Genomic DNA, 6,000 nt, shown 5'->3' with positions numbered 1-6,000 from the left:
GCCCGCCCCGGGCACCGCAGCTCCGCCCGCCGCCCCTCCCCGGCCCCGCCGGGACCCCGCGGAGGGAGGGACCCCCGGCCGCAGCCGTGGGGGAGGCACGGCCCGACCCCCGGGACCCCCTGACCACCGGGACCGCCGGGACCACCGGGACCGCCGGGACCGCCGGGACCACCGGGACCACCGGGACCCCCGGGACTCCCGGACCAGCGGGAGTGGGTGTGGGGGTCTCCAGGAGCTCCTGAGCAGCTCAAAGCTGGGGTCTGGGGGGGTCGCGGGGGGCTCCCCTGCCCTGCCCGGCCTGGTGGGGGGAGAACGGGACCCTGAGAGGCTGGGAGGAGGGAGGGGTTGTACTGGGAATGGATTGTACTGGGAATGGATTGTACTGGGAATGGATTGTACTGGGAATGGTTCGTACTGGGAATGGATTCTACTGGGAATGGTTCACACTGGGAATGGATTGCACTGGGAATGGTTCGTACTGGGAATGGTTCACACTGGGAATGGTTCGTACTGGGAATGGTTCGTACTGGGAATGGATTGTACTGGGAATGGTTTGTACTGGGAATGGATTGCACTGGGAATGGATTCTACTGGGAATGGTTCATCCTGGGAATGGATTGCACTGGGAATGGTTCATACTGGGAATGGTTCACACTGGGAATGGTTCATCCTGGAAATGGTTTGTACTGGGAATGGTTCATCCTGGGGAGGTGGCCCCCAGCCCCCAGCCCCCAGCTGGAGCGAAGCTGGGGCGAGGCCCAGCGGTCCTGGGAGAGCCTTTGCTGGGGTTTTTGGCAAAAAAAGGAAAGGGGTTTCTGCCAAAAGGAGCCTTTACTTTTGAAACAAATCCAGATTTTAAACATTTAAATCTGCCTTTAAATCAGCCCCCGCCCCAGCTAGAGCAGGGATGGGAAACATCAGCTGGACCCGAGGAATTTGGGGAAGATCCTTGAGCCTGCCCTGCTCCCCCTCCTGCCCAGGCACCCGAGAGGCTCTGGGGGTCCCACCGGGGTCCCCAAACCTGAGCAGCGGGTCAGGGACACCATCCCGGTCCTTCCTCCTCCTCCCTGCTGGCCCCCGAGGCCGAGGCCGCTTTTCCCGGGGTTCCTGGAGCCCCCGGGACCCCCAGGAGCTGCCCGGGCTGGAGCTGCCCCGCGAGCCCGGAGCTGCTCGCGGCTTTCTCCCAGCCCGGACGGGCCCGGGATCGCGGCCGTGCCCGGGCACGTCCCCCATGCAAATCAGAGCTAATTAAGAGAAGGAGGAAGAGGCCTGAGGAAGGCGGCAGCTCCCGGGGCCGGGCAGCCCCACCCCGGCAGCCCAAGGGAGGCCCCGGCCCCGCGGGGGATGCGGGGGGCTCCTGCCCCGGTGGGGGCTGCCAGCGCCCCACGCCGATCCCCTTCCTTCCCAATCCCATCCCATTCCAATCCCATTCCCATCCTATCCCAATCCCATCCCATTCCAATCCCATCCTGTCCCAATCCCATTTTATCCCAATCCCTATCCCAATCCCATCCCATTCCAATCCCATCCTATCCCAATCCCATCCCACTCCCATTTCTATTCCAATTCCATTCCCATTCCAATGCCATCCCATCCCATTCCCTCCCCACCCCATTTCAGACCCAGCAATGAGGGTCTCCCCACCCCTTTCCTTTCCCACCCCTCATTTCTGGGAATGCCTCTTGTTATTCTATTTTTAGTCCCATGAGAAGGGTGAGACAGTACAGGCGTTATAATTCACGCTATCACAATCAGAAGCCAACTATTTCTTAATTATAATGCAAATTATAAGTATATATAACATAATATAATGTAAATATAATATAATGTAAATATAATATAATGTAAATATATTATATTATATTATATTATATTATATTATATTATATTATATTATATTATATATTTTAACTTTCAATATTTAAAATTGTATATATTTAATTTCCATATTTAAAATCTATAATTTTATTTATAAATATATAAAAATTATATATATTAATTATATAAATATTATATAATTCTATGTATTATTCAACTATAATACAAAAACCACGCATTTCTTGCCCTACCAAATCTTCCACAAATCCATTTCCCACACCCCTGAGGTGCCCCTGAGCCCGGGGACGCCGCTGCTCCCTCATCCCGCTCCGGGCCCGGCCGATCCCGTCCCTCCCGGTGCTCCCGCTGCCCTTCCCGGCTCGGGGTCACCGATCCCGTCCCTCCCGGTGCTCCCGCTGCCCTTCCCGGCTCGGTGCGGAGCGGGGTCACCGGTCCCGGCCGCTCCCGGGGGCTCCAGCCCCGCCAGCTCTGCCTTATCAACCTCTTATCGCTCCTGCCCCCGCTCGCTCGCCTCCCTGGACAATCATTAATTGATCTCGGCTCCCTAACGAGCTCTGCTGCCTTTGGGCAGTTCTGGCCTCAGCGCCCTCCTGGCAGGAATCCCTTCCCGAGATCCCAGATCCTAAAGGGGATTCACAGATCCATCTGACCAACATCCCAAATGCTAAAGGGGATTCACAGATCCATCTGACCGTGCTCCCAAATCCTAAAGGGGATTCACAGATCCATCTGACCCTGCTCCCAAATCCTAAAGGGGATTCACAGATCCATCTGACCCTGCTCCCAAATCCTAAAGGGGATTCACAGATCCATCTGACCCTGTTCCCAAATCCTAAAGGGGATTCACAGATCCATCTGACCATGCTCCCAAATCCTAAAGGGGATTCACAGATCCATCTGACCCTGCTCCCAAATCCTAAAGGGGATTCACAGATCCATCTGACCCTGCTCCCAAATCCTAAAGGGGATTCCCAGATCCATCTGACCCTGCTCGCCGTCCTTCTCCCTCCCAAAGGCAGAACGGAGTGAGGTTGGAGTTAAATCCCAATATTTTCATTTCATCCCTTATTTTGGCTCCATTTCCTGGGAATGAGCGGCCGGGTCTCGTCCCTTGACACGGCAGAAATTCCAGAAGGAACCTGGGAGCCCTCGGTGTCCCCCAGGAGGGTTTGGCTGGCAGCTGGGGGTGCAGGAAATCTTCTGTATTTATCATCTCCCCGGTTTCGCCGGGACACGGCCACAAATCAGCCCCGAAAATCCAATCCCGGGGAAAAGGTTGGGAATTTACAGCGCTCCGAACACCGCGGGTTTATCCTTTCATGCTGCTGCTTTATGTATTTCTCTCCCTCCAACCCTATTTATTTCCTGTTTATTGGCCCAGCCTCCCCTAATTTATGTTTTCATTACTTTGATTAACGCTCTGCTCCCCTGACATCGTTATTCCGGCGCAGTTTCCCGCGCGCCTTCCCCAAACCCTCGGTGTTAAATAATCCTCGGATTTAGCCGGGATGATTTGTAATTTAATAAGCGGCTCCACCGCCGTGTTTTATCTCCTAATTGGGCCGGAATTAGCAGCAATTCCGGAATTAACACAAATTATGGGATGCCCCTTGTTGTTACACGCGGTTTTATTGGGTTGAAACAACAGCTTTAGGAATTATCTGAGCCGCGTTCCCCAATTCTGGGCGTGATTCATTTCTGGATCGTCCACGGGTGACAGCTCAGGCAGGAATTGCTGCCGTGGAGGGGATGCTGCTCCTGAGGAGGGCAGGAAGGAAGGAAGGAAGGAAGGAGAGCTTTGGTCTCCAGGTGGTTTAATTTCATTCCCTCATTATCATTTAGGGAACGTGATGCGTCTTGTTCTCCCGGTCCGTCGTGCCCGCTCGGCTTCTTCCTGAAACAATTCCCAGATCTGCGTCTGCGAGGAGCTGCAGACGCCTCAGGTCTGGGTCCAGCCAGAGCTGAGCGTCCAGAACATCGGGAAAAGTGGGAAAAGGGGAATTGTTCAGGTTGGGAAAGCCCGCTACGGTCACTGAGTCCCAGCAGTGACCCAGAGAGAGGAGAAAGGAAAGCAAGGATTTTCCCAAAGGTGGGATCTGTTTTTCCCAAAGGTGGGATCTGTTTTTCCCAAAGGAGGGATTTGTTCTTCCCAAAGATGGGATTTGTTTCTTTTTCCCAAAGATGAGAATTGTTTTTCCCAAAGATGGGATTTGTTCTTCCCAAAGATGGGATTTTTTTTATTTTTTCCAAAGATGGGAATTGTTTTTCCCAAAGATGGGAATTGTTTTTCCCAAAAATGGGATTTTTTTTCTTCCCAAAGATAGGATTTGTTTCTTTTTCCCAAAGGTGGGATTTGTTTTTCCCAAAGATGAGATTTGTTCTTCCCAAAAATGGGATTTGTTTGTTTTTCCCCAAAGAGGGCATTTGTTCTTCCCAAAGATAGGATTTGTTTATTTTTCCCAAATATGGGATTTGGTTTTCCCAAAAATGGGATTTTTTTTTTCCCAAAGATGAGATTTGTTTACTTTTTCCGAAGAGGGGATTTGTTTTTCCCAAAAATGGGATTTTTTTTCTTTTTCCCAAAAGAGGGGATTTGTTCTTCCCAAAGATAGGATTTGTTTCTTTTTCTCAAAGAGGGGATTTGTTTTTCCCAAAATGGGATTTTTTCCTCACAAAGATGGGGTTTGTGACCATTCTTCACACCACAACAATCCGGATCTCCCCATTTCCTCCACTTTTCCTTCTTCCTCTCCCCTTTGGCTCTGGCATTTCTGGGGTCTCAATCCCCGTTCCTCCCACGCCCGAAATGTTCCTTTAAAAGGGGGACCAAAACGGCCTCAAGGACAGGAGCGTTCCCAGCTCGCGGGAAGCCAACAGGGCTGTCCCCATCCCGGCTGATTTTCCTCCTTTTGTTCGCAGCTCCAGCCCCCGGCGGGGAGGAGGAGGAGGGAGGAGGAGGAAGGATCCCTCATCCGGTAAATCCGGCTGTTTCCCAGCTGTTCCGGGCTGGGCTGCGGGCAGCGGGGCAAGGTCCGCGCTCTGCGAAGCCAGCTGTCACCTCGGGTGTCACCCGAGCGGCTGCCGGGGCTGGCACTGCTGAGGAGGCCGATTTTGGGTCAAAAAAGTGGGAAAAATGGGTGGGAGCTGCTGGGCTGGAGGAGTGGTTCCTTCTCCTCTCCCCGTCCTCATTTCCATCCCATCCACCTCTGGAAAATCCAGGTGTCACCCAAAGCTGCTGCCGGGGGTGGCACTGCTGAGGAAGCCAATTTTGGGTCAAAAAGTGGGAAAATGGGTGGGAGCTGCTGGGCTGGGCTGGGCTGGGTGGAGGAGTGGTTCCTTCTCCTCCTCCTCCTCTCCCCATCCTCATTTCCATCCCATCCACCTCTGGAAAATCCAGGTGTCACCCGGAGCTGCTGCCGGGCAAACTGGAGGGGAATTTTGGGTCGATTTAGGGTATTTTGGGTCAAGCTGGGGAATTTTGGGTCAAGCTGGGGAATTTTGGGTCCCTGAGCAGGGTGGGAGCTGCGGGCTGGCGTGCAGGACCAGGAACGTTGTCCCGTTCCCAGCACAGGACAATTCCACCATCCCAGGGTGTCCAAGCCCCGTCCAACCCCTCCAAAACCTGAATTCCACAGGGAGGACACCCAGGGATGGATGAAGAGGGGGGATGGAGGAGGAGGAGGAGGGGTCAGGGGTGGATGAAGAGCCGGGAATGTGGGAAAGGGAAAGGGAAGGAGGCTGCTGCCATCTAGAGCAGCCCAGCCGAGCTCCCCGTTCCCGGAGATGCTCTGGGGAGAGGCTGAAGCCGGGAAATTCGGGAAAAGCCGAATTGCCAAACTCGGGGAGCGCCTCTGTGCCCGCGGCGCTCGCAGGACAATTAATTAATGATGAGAAACAGGCGAGAAAATCCCATTTTCACCCCAATCCTCGCTGGAAATGTCTGTCCCCGCGGATGAAGCAGAGCCGGAGCCAGCCAAGGGCTCAGAAAGGGGAAGAATGCTAAAAAAAAATAATAAAAAAAAATAAAAATAGGGAAGGGAGAAAAGGGAACGGAAAAGCCCCAAAAAGTCTTCGAGGATTTTGATGAGGTGTCCCCAGACCGCAACCCCACAGGACGGGCCGGGGGGGAAGCGAAAGCCGCTCGGAGATGTCCCCAAGGCC

The sequence above is a fragment of the Passer montanus genome, unplaced genomic scaffold (assembly GCF_014805655.1).
Source record: "Passer montanus isolate IOZ18808 unplaced genomic scaffold, ASM1480565v1 scaffold187, whole genome shotgun sequence".
Lineage (NCBI taxonomy): Eukaryota > Metazoa > Chordata > Aves > Passeriformes > Passeridae > Passer > Passer montanus.
Note: the sequence above shows the minus strand (reverse complement) of the source record.